General features: G+C 37.2%; 1 long non-coding RNA gene across 1 annotated transcript; it reads left to right on the forward strand.

Annotated features, from left to right (window-relative positions):
* The first annotated feature begins 207 nt into the window (after nt 1-207).
* LOC117662510 (uncharacterized) lies at nt 208-9,683 on the forward strand. The gene is made up of 3 exons (XR_004590445.2): nt 208-293; nt 1,236-1,311; nt 9,605-9,683. It is a non-coding gene; the product is annotated as an uncharacterized LOC117662510 (long non-coding RNA).
* The last annotated feature ends 1,713 nt before the right edge of the window (nt 9,684-11,396 follow it).

An 11,396-nucleotide genomic window follows, 5' to 3' on the forward strand; every position in this document is an offset into this window, starting at 1 on the left:
ACACTGGCACACATTAAAAATGAAATTCTGTTGCCTGCTCTCAAAGGTATACACATACATAACACACATATACACATGCTATATACATACATATATGTTTTATATTTTGTCCATATTGTGTGTAATGTATATTTATTTATTTATTTGTATTTATGTATGTCTGATAGGATCTCAACTAGTGAATTTTGTTTTGTCTTCTAGCATCAGTCATCCATTGATGAAGTGAGATAGACCCTATGTTTCTTTTATTTTGGCACAATGATGATTGGATAACTCTAAAAGACACTCTATTGGTGAGGATCCTGTCTCGAGTGCATTCATATCTCTCTCTCCCTCTCTCTCTCTCTCTGTCTGACTCTCTGTTTCTGTCTCTCTCTCTGTCTGTCTCTCTCTCTCTCTGTCTCTCTCTCTCTCTCTCTCTCTCTCTCTCTCTCGTATTTGAATCTGACATTTTCCTCAAGAATCACTTAATAGGATTTTTTAGGTATATATTAGAATAAGTCTTATGAAAACTATTCATTTGTGGCATGAAATGAAACTGGATGCAAACCATTTCCTCACTAGGTTTGTCCTAAAGGTCAATAATAAATGACACATTTTCCAAGGAGGAAGTTGCACACTCATTCACTAGCAATGATGGAAGATAAACTGGCAAAATGCAGGAATTATTTGCTGATGAATCAGCACTCATGATAGACAGAGGGAACCCACAATCAAGGCATACATATATACAGTATGAGTGTATGAGGGGGCGGAGAGAGAGAGAGATTCATATGTGCATGTATATGTACCGAATTATTAATTATTTCTTCTTGAAATAATTTGGTCATTATCATACTACTAACCTGTTTCCCCCAAAATAAGATATCCCCTGATAATAAGCCCAATCAGGCTTTTGAGCGCAAGGCAATAAGGCCAAGCGCTTATTTCAGAGTTTAAAAAAATATAAGACAGGGTCTTATTTTTGGGGAAACATGGTAAATGTCCTGCAGCTTTTATTTATACCAAGAAGCAGATAATATTGAAATGGCAAAGAGACAAGTAAACTTTTAAAAAAATGGATTTATGTTATTTGGAATACTAGTACTTTTCCTTTTCTATTACTCACAATCTATAGCTTACAACAAATAACAATTAAACACATCGTTATTTGCATACACAAATGGTATCTGATAATAAAATCAATGCTTGTGCCTTTCCTCATCTTATTTTAACTTTTTCTTTGTAAAAGACAGAAACTCATCTCATTTACTGATGTTATTGGGCATCAACTACAGAAATTAATCCTGCTGAATTCAGTATGTCACTCAAGTAAGTTTTCATGTTGCTTCACTATGTATTTAAAAAGATGTTATGGGTTACATTGGGACTTACAACTATAGATCAGCATTCATTTTTTTTCTAAATATGACTTAGAGATACCTCAGCATGAAGACATCCTACAATTTTTTTCTTGTTCTTGCTTTTTAACCTCGGTTCACCCTGAAAACAGCTTAAAATCAGCAGTTCCCCCTTTTAAAGCAATGTTTTCCATCTTCACTTAACAGCAATTTTAGTGTATATATGCCTCTTTAATAAACTTGGTGAGGGCATGGCCAAGAACTGGCATCTGCTGAGCTGCTATTGGTTTGTTGAGGTTGCTTCAGACATGCGCCCTTCCTTCATATCATTGACCTTCATGGCTCTTTCTAGTGACAGGAAAATTAGACAAAACAACCAGCTAGCAGGTTAGTAGGATAAAAAATGGACTGTGAAGAAGCAGGGTGGAGCCCACCTACAACTCTGTGTTCCTCATCTGTCACACCAATCTACCAACTAGATTATTTTGGATGCAGAATTGCTGATTTGGAAATCAGCCCAAATAACAGATTATAAATTGCAGGGTATCTCTGCACTAGCAACCTGTCATTCGAACAACTTGAAAGGTGGCTAGTGCCTCAATCTAAGGTATTGCCGCATACTCACCATGCTCCCCGGCACATTTTAAGGAGAGGATTCTCCCCCCCCCGCTTTGCTGGAGAAATCTTCCAATCACTGCCCTTGCAGTAAAGCTGCAAGGATAGGATCCCTTCCAGCCCTTGTTACTGGGGCAGTTTAGAGCTCAGTCATCAGGGCAATGCAAATTACATCAGCCTATTTTTTCTGCTGAATCAAGGACTAGAGGAAAACATGTGAATGTGGCAGTGAAAGAATCCTAACGTCAAATGCACATAGTCATGTAAGCCAGTGCTAATCGGAAGCCATGCTGATTTAAGAGAATGTCCCTGAAGCGTGGCCTGATCTTTGCAGCCAAGCAGACCTGCTGTCTGCTTAGTCTTACCATGGCAGAATCCCAGATCAGGGACTGGCAGTCAGATTCCCAGTCCCATTGTGTGCAAAGCCATCAATTACCCTGCTGCAGGCTCTGTAATTTATGTCCTCGCCATTGTGCTCTTAACAGCAAGACCTCTGTAAACAGTTGAGCGGCTGATCACTGGCGGAGGAATAACAACTGCAAATGTTGCTCAGCCTTATGTTACAGTTCTTAACAAGTCACTTCGTAAAGCATGATCCCACAGCAAGTGGCAAAAAGATCATCAAAAATGGCCGACCAGAGTGTACCCATAGTCATGTACCCACTGTCCTCAGAACCTGAATACCAACATGCATACAGGTAGTTCTCGACTTACAACAATTCATTTAGTCACCGTTCAAAGTTACACACTTATGACCTTTGTCGCATTCCCATGATCATGCAATCAAAATTCAGATCCCTGGCAACTGAATCATATTCATGACCATTACGGTGTCTGAAGGTCATGTGATCACCTTGTGCAATCTTTTGACCAGCAAAGTCAATGGGGAAGCCAGATTTGCTTAACAACCGTTTTACTAACCTATCGACTGCGGTGATTCATTTAACAACTGTGGCAAGAAAGTAAAATGGGGCAAAACTCACTTAACAAATGTCTCACTTAACAACAGAAATTTTGGGCTCAACTGTGGCCGTAACTCGAGGGCTACCTGTATTGTCATTTCGCACTGAAATTATTGTGTTTAGGGAGCAGAAGCATCAGCAGTGGTGTAGCTCAGTACAGGGATAGGTGTATTGGCCAAAAAGTTTACAATAAATGAAAATATAAAATACTTTAGGAAAAATGATATTCACCAAAACATAAGAGTGTTTAACACATACATGTTAGACAGGCTAGTTGGTTGGGATTACGTAGACATGTTGTCTGATTTCCTTCATCACTGACTTCTTCACCAATAGAAAAAAAAATAGCAATGGGAAATGGGGATTTATTCACCTTGGAAGCCAAAAGAGGACAGAAGAGTGAGGAAAGAGGTCAAGGAACTGGCTGGGAAAGGGTGACCTTTCAGGAAACTGGCAGAATCCGTTGGAAGGTATTTGTCAACATGGACCAGATCATATCAGGCTGACTCCCCTGCGTGCCTTATTATGCCCTGTATTAAACACAATAACACATAAGCCACCACTTCCACAGTGAAGCACCAAAAGCTATTATCAGAATGCTCAGCTGAGGGCAGATCTTAAGATAAAACAGAGCCATAAGGATACCTAGTGTGGGGGACTGATGGGTGGATTATGATTGCTGTGGATCAAGGAGGCTGTATGGAAATGACCTGTGTCTGGATTAGGTTCTACATACCTGGGGGGGGGGACACTTTTTGCTCATGGCAGGAAATAAGTAATCCCATTTTACCTCTTACATTGTCTGATGTTAGCAAACTTCATTTAGCAGATGGCTTTTTAAAATTTGGGGAAAAAAAGTGCATCCATAGTCCAGTAGTATTCTTACTCACTGGTGCAAAAGCAATGCTTCTTATGCATGCAAAATGGATGCACCATTCAGATTGCATTCATCTTAAAAGATTGTCATCACTTCTTTGGGGGCAGAATTGATTAATTATAATAAAAAAGGGCAAACTTTATTGTATTGAAGAATAATATTTCAATTAATACTTCATTTCCTGAAATATAAATTGAGTATCTCACCCAAAGCACCTGGACTGCATTTTCCCTGCCAATATGTCTTTGCATCTGGAGAGAGGATCTTCCTGAGATCAGATGTCTGGTTCTATTTTGATGTGTTTTCCTTATATTATTAATATCAGCACTTTTGCAGTTTTATCTGTTTCTGCTTTTTTTTTAAAAAAAAAAAAGAGGCCCATAATTATTTTCCACTATCTGCTACACTCAAACTGTCAGGAAAAAAAAAGAAAGAAACAGGGGAAAAAACCCTGAATCTGAATCCTTGATACATTATTCTTTCTAATGTATCCTTGATACATTATTTAAGAACCACAGCACATGATTGCATAGTTCTTCAGAAAATCATAATATTGCTTAAATAGGATTTAATAACCCTTCCCCAGTATAATTTGGCTTTGTCTCATTCCAATTATCTGTAGGCATGGATTGGCAATAGGCAATCTGTGTAGGGAACACATACAGATTTTTTTATTTAAAAAAGAAAAATGAATGAATGTTTTTTAAAAGAGCACCATTTTTTTTTTAAAAAAAATCTCAATATTCTTAGCATGACATATTGTAAGATTAACGGTCTTACCAGAAGAACGGTAATAGTATTCTCACTGAAAATCACATGAAGTGTGTATGTTCTCATCTGAAATTTTATATTATGGGAAAACACAAATGACTCATGCAATTTAGGGCATTTTAACATTTTATATTTTGGGATTCTGCGCATCTCATTTAAGAGTATTTTGGGCATTGTGTTATTTTGACAACATTTCCTTTCCCTGCATTGCAGTACAAACTTCCCAAGGAAATTGAACTGAGTGGATCTTTAATAAAGTATTTTCTATTAAATTGCATAGACACTATCACTCTCCTTGAACAATCAAGGAACAATTTGTTATAGGATGGATTCAGATATCAGTGTTTATGAAACAACATAAACCACAGCTGATTGGGATTATAAAGCACGGTAAATCATAAATCATAAACCAAGATGCATTACTGTTTGATTTGTGTGATAAGAACATTGCTAATAATATTGTGCTAGGATTTGTACAAGGCTACCACATCTAACTAACGACTGACTCCTGAGTCTTTCAATTCAATAGAAGAGAATATGTGTAACTCAGAGTTGAACTGTGGAGCCTTAGTGCTTTCTGAGCTTGGTTATTTGCTTGCAGACATTTCATTACCCAACCAGGTACACTGGTTGTACACCACTATATCATTAGTGTGGTGGTTGTGAAAATATGATGTTACCTAGTTGGCCTCAACAGTCTTTGAACCTAGTTAGGATTGATAGACCTTATTTGGCTTAGTCCTCAGCTCTGGCTGCCAGCAAAATCAAGCACATATTTTCTGCTGTCAAGATTCTCCTTACAGAAACAGGCCATACAACATCCCTGGTGTGTGGGATAGGAAGAGACAGGGTAATCAGTCTGACTTGCCTTTACGTTTTCTTAAAATGATAAGGGTAAACTATCCCTATCTCATTTTTGCAGTCATTTTATGGATATAGAGATTGATAGTCTTCTGAACCAGTTAGGCACAATGATCCCACAAATCTTTATCTAAGGGAAGAGCTCTGGAGATAAGCAATCCAGTATTTCAAATGAAAAATGAATCATTTAAAATGTGGATTGTTTTGCTAAAATGTTTTGCAATCGAAATACTCTCACAAATTCTTCCTAAATATTGCAAAAGTGTCAAATATAATTGTGTAAACTGAGCCAGATGTTTGAATTCTCCTTTTGCAAGAAACCAAGAGCTGACTGTCAAATCAAAGCTCTGGAGCTCATTGTTGTGTAAAAATAACAGTGTAAAAAGAAATGTCTTGCATATAATACAACAGCTTTCTGAATGGCAATACAAGTCATTGTGAGTCCTCCAAAATCTTCTTGGCCCTCTATTGCAATTACCGATATTTTCTATCAGTTCCTCATACCGAAGATTATAGAGTAACGTTATTCATTGTGATTACTTGCTTTACATACACATATGTGTGTGTGTACAAGTGGATATAAATGCATGGAGAAATTGTTGTTTGCTGTTCTTGCCCTTGGCTTCTGCAGTTCTCATGAAAAGAATCTACACACATATAATTACTGTTACGCAAGTCTTTGTGTAAGCTTTTTATGCAAGACTCTAACTTATATGGAGGAAAAATACAAACACATACATACACCCACACACTTTTGTTAAATCTTTAAATGGATTTCAATAGATCAGAACACCAAAGAAGATCTCATCCTCTTCTCTTCTGTATTTCTAGTACATGGGACTAGAAACATCTAGGATAAGATACCTAATATTCAACAATGACAATACTTGTTGTGGGAAGGGAATAAAATACTATAATGCTTCTTTTCTTTCAGATATAATTGAGTCTATCTTAATCATCCCAACCCTGTTAAATTTTTTCTTGCCCTTCAGCTTTGGACATAAATAAGGTATTTTTCATGCTTATCAAAATTACTATTATTAGGATAGACTTCTTGGGGTAAGAGAACTTCTGAGAATTTGGAACATCCAGATTCTCAGATGAATCACAACGCCATAGAAATTGGAAGGAAATGCTTAAACCATTGTGTACCAACACATCTGATTCCCCATTAAGTTGCTGACCAAAGTGGTATTCATCAGTGGTGGGATTCAAAATTTTTTACTACCGGTTCTGTGGGCATGGCTTGGTGGGCATGGCATGGCTTGGTGGGCATGGCTTGGTGGGCATGGCATGGCTTGGTGGGCATGGCTTGGTGGGCATGGCAGGAGAAGGATACTGTAAAATCTCCATTCCCTCCCCACTCAGGGGAAGGTTATCCCTATTGTAAAATCCCTATTTCCTCCCAATCAGCTGGGGCTCGGGAAGCAGAGAATAGTTGGGGCCGGGATCAGTCAGAGGTGGTATTTACCGGTTCTCCAAACTACTCAAAATTTCCATTACCGATTCTCCAGAACTGGTCAGAACCTGCTGAATACCACCTCTGGTACTCATCTATCAACTCATGGTTGTCCACTTTCAAACTGCTGGGTCAGCAGGAGTTGGAGCATGTGACGGGAGCTCACCCCATCCTGCGGCAGCAATTAGGTTTTGAATGTGAGCCTACCAATCATCAGCTTAGCGTCCTACCTCATGAGTCACCATGCTCCCCTATAAGTATCCTATAACAAGGAACAGCCTCCTTAATTTATTAAGAAGATTCATTAGACTGTTAGATTCACTAACATGTTTCAGGCCTGGTATGTATCTCTTGAATAGTGCAGTAGCCTTCTCTTCCAGTATTTTGACACACAAGAGTGCAAGCTAAAAGAGACCATGCTATTATGTGAATGAACACAAAATGTATTGCTATAATGGTTTCTGCTGGATGCTGACAATCAGGTTCAGAACTGTGGCATGCTGAGAAGAAAGTGCCTTTTTCCTCTCCACTTAATGAAAATTGCCTTCTGCAATAAAGTAAGGAGCTTCCATGGGGATAATATAAATTCTTGGACTAATTCTCCCCAGATCTGTGCTCCTAATGCTTATCACCCTTCCTCAATTACAGCTATTTTGAAGAAAAGTAGGCACATTAAATTAAATTCATGCCACATCAGGTTTGGTCAAGTGCCAACTGTAACAATAAAGCGATACATTCAGACCCTACACAGGAAGAAAATTGGAAGATTTTGAAGGGTTTCCTTTCCTTTAGTACACAATTACAATAATTTTTAGATCAAGCTTTCACTATATAGTTTATGTATGAATAACCTCTTTCCTAGTTCACGTATTTTAAGACAAGTACTTTGAGAACCAACTATTATACATCAAATGATTCTTGCTAACTGTTGATAGATAAGGTAATAAAAGTGACAGTTCATGCAGACAGGAAGACTTATTAGCTTGTTCAGAGAAAGGTATCAAAAGTCTATACAAAATACTGTTTTGTATTTCTTTGTGGAAGACAGCCATTATTGTTCTCCAGTGTTTTCTCTCTAGGACATTCAGGGTTCCTCCCCCCTCTCCCCCAGTTTAGCTGTGGAGCTGATTATATTTTAGTCAGGAGACTGCCTTGTCATGATCAGCAGAAAGGACATCACATTTTAAAGCATTGGTAACAAAAAAAGTGATTATATGGTAATTTCCACTCAGCAGCTAGAAATGACTTGTCATTTGACCAAGTGTCTCTGAGAAGGAAATGGGAAATATAACAGCAACTTTCCTGTAATATTACAGAACTGTCTTTACATTCAGACTATTGTAAACATGTTATCTGGGCACAGAAGGCCCATTTCTGATGTTTTTGGCTATATGTCTAACTTTGAGAGTGGTGCTCTTTATCTGGGCACTTTTCTCTGAAGGACTGTCCAGTCCAACTTGGGTTTAAGGATAAAAAGTGTAAGTAAGGGAAGCAGTTCCTTTGAGTGTTCTTCTGTCCTATCTTAAGGATTGATAGATAGCAACTGAAGTAGCTGTAAGGGATCACATATAACAGGGCTTTTTAAAAGAGTATGTGTGTGTGTGTGTGTGTGTGTGTGTGTGTGTGACATTATACAGGCATGTGCGGATACATTTTCATAATATCTGAGTCTTCTTTTGTTATTTTTGGCAGTGATAATTTCAGCTTTCTTAAAAAATAAGAAACCTGATTATAGAAAATCCACTAGAGTTGGTTGAAAAGTTAAACTTTTTCCTACATAAAATGGCAGAATAACTTGACTTCCATTCTTACCAATACCATCCAATTCCTTACTGGGAAGCACTAGCTGTGTTCACGTATTGCACTAAATCTGAGTTTGCTTAAACATGGTTTATTGAATACAGTTTGCCATAAACCATGGCTTGCAAGGTGCAAACCGATTATTGCTGAATGCAATGAATAAACTCAGTCAGTGTATTCTCAGATCTCAGCCAGCCAAAGGTTGAGTAATTCTGAGGAAATCAGTCACTCATGTCTGCACTTTTTAAACTGAACTAAGAATAAATTATCTTTGATGTATTATCTTGTTGATGAGATTTAACAAAAATTAATTAATGCATGATTTATATTTGATTCAGCATCTAGAAAATAAAAAACTAGATTTCCAGAAAAGGAAGAAAACTGTTTTTGCCACAAAGCTTTTATTATTGTTGTTGTTCTGGTTCTTCTGCAACATGAATTGATTATAAGTTTTTTTAGATTGGAAGCCAGCTCATCAGATGCGCAGAGACAAAAGACCTTAGACAATAATTAGCTTATTGATCTTACCAAGTCTCTCAGTAGGTGCCATAGATCAAGCCTGGGCAATGTATGTTCTGCTAGATACTATTAGGATACAATTTTCAGGTCCTTTGCCAACAATTAACAGGTATGGAAACTATAAGGAATTCTGGAAAGATGACAAGCTGAAAGCACCATTCTAGGAGACAGATGCAAAAAGAACAGGTCGTAAAATAAATAAAAGTTGAAAAAGAGAATAGGGAAGATAAAGGAAATAAATCTTCTCAGGACAAGATAGATAATAAGTAAAATAATCAGGTTCTTCCCAAATCAGAATTAGACGAAATAATCCACAAAAGTAGGGGAAGATTGGGAGGCCTACCATGTGGAAACCAGATAAACCAGCAACTGCAGCAAACTATCAATGTCTCTCACTCAGAATACTGTGCCCTCCCTCCCCACCTCAGCAGAAGAAATGAAGAAGACGTTCTCCTATGACAATAGACAAAAGGGATGAAACATTAGTTATCAAGAGGAGAAGAGATAACTTGTCCTTTAAAAGATAACGTCTGTGATTATCTAGATTATTGACTGAATCATTCCAACTTTTTCTTAGGTTTCTGTTTATTTAAACCCATGACTAATATTTGTCCAGAGGTGAAGTATATGTTGACTTAATAAAGTGTAGTTCCACTCTGAATCTGTGCCTTTGTTTATTGTCTTTAATTGTCCAACTGATGTATTATTCTTCACTATTTGTCCATTTGTACCCAAAGTGATGGCAATTATGTGTGACTCACATAAAGCTATATCACATGCAACAGTTTAAGAAACTTACGTATCTAGACTCTGATGTGATGGTGTTTTCTCCATGATTCTTTTCTCACTAATGTGGCATGTGAGATTTTCTTCTATCTAACAGATACGCATTGTAATGTACCATGATTACTTTTATCCTGCATATTTACCAAATTTTCTATGAAGTGATGAGACCTGATCCTAGTTCCTTTTCACTTAACTGAAGAGCACTGAAGCTGCTTTTAAAAAATTTCTAAAGACTGCATAGTTGTAAACTGAAGTGACCAAAATAATTCTTTCGATTGGTAAACCATGTAGTGTAGAATATGTGAACTTTAAAGCCTCTTCTTTTAGTTTAGATGAGTAGCTTATAACAATGGTTTAAAATGGTATTTTCTTCACCACTGCTTTTTTATGTATTAGTTCAAGTCCCCTATGGGTTTGGCAGTCATTTCCCATCCATTTGAAAACTCCATGATTGACTATTATTACAAATATTAATGCCCAACCCTTTTCCAGCCTCAAACTTTGAGAAATGTTGCTTTAATTTAACTTCAGCATGATATTCTTGGCAATTTAGTGCCTTTCAGCTTCAGCAACTGTAAAAAATGTTAAGTGTTTGAGAAGAAATTTATTTTTTACAGATTGTACAGTGAACTGCTGTTCCTTTACTCCCCTTGTTTTGGTGAAATTACTTCCTTGCTTGATTAACTAAATTGAAAACACCGGCCAACTCATGAGTTTAAAATGACTCTTATTTTCATAATATCATAAGGAAGTCGCCCACTTCAAATGGCTTTCTTAAAATACCACCTACTTTAAAGCCTCCATGGGGAATGACTCTTTTATGAGTGCATCCTGATGGATCCAAAATGTGGAGAGTGAGCTAATAGTCGACACTGCATACTTATTTGTTAAAAACTCCATTTATAGGAAGCTCCATGATATAAGTAATCAGACGATAGTTCTGAAAATTTGGAGCTTTTGAATATAAGTGGTGGGAGCTTGTGAATTAAAAAAAAAATCCCGTTTCTTTCTGATAAGTAGTAATATGGTTTCTTTTTCTTTTAAAAATCAGCATGGGAGAATGCACATCAAGATGAGTGAAAACCAAACAGTGAAATTGTGGAGTGTTAATTAGCATTTTCAGCTTTGCCTCACAATTCATACCAGAATTAATTTGGCAATACTATATTTTGGGGAGGTTGGTTCTGTATGATTTTCACGCTGCAATTTCTCCCCTACAATTTTCAGCTGCACATTTTTCTCTCTCTCATATTTTTCAGACAGTGCTGGCTCGTGAGGGAGTTTAATATGAAAATACCAATAGCGTAATGTGAGTCCAAAGTATAGGAGGTAAGAAGGTAAAATCATGTCATTATCTTTGGGTGCCAAAAGGCAGCAATTAGTGGCAGGCAATGCTATCACCTGTC

Source organism: Pantherophis guttatus, chromosome 3 (assembly GCF_059756535.1).
Source record: "Pantherophis guttatus breed Tessera chromosome 3, ASM5975653v1, whole genome shotgun sequence".
Taxonomy (NCBI): domain Eukaryota; kingdom Metazoa; phylum Chordata; class Lepidosauria; order Squamata; family Colubridae; genus Pantherophis; species Pantherophis guttatus.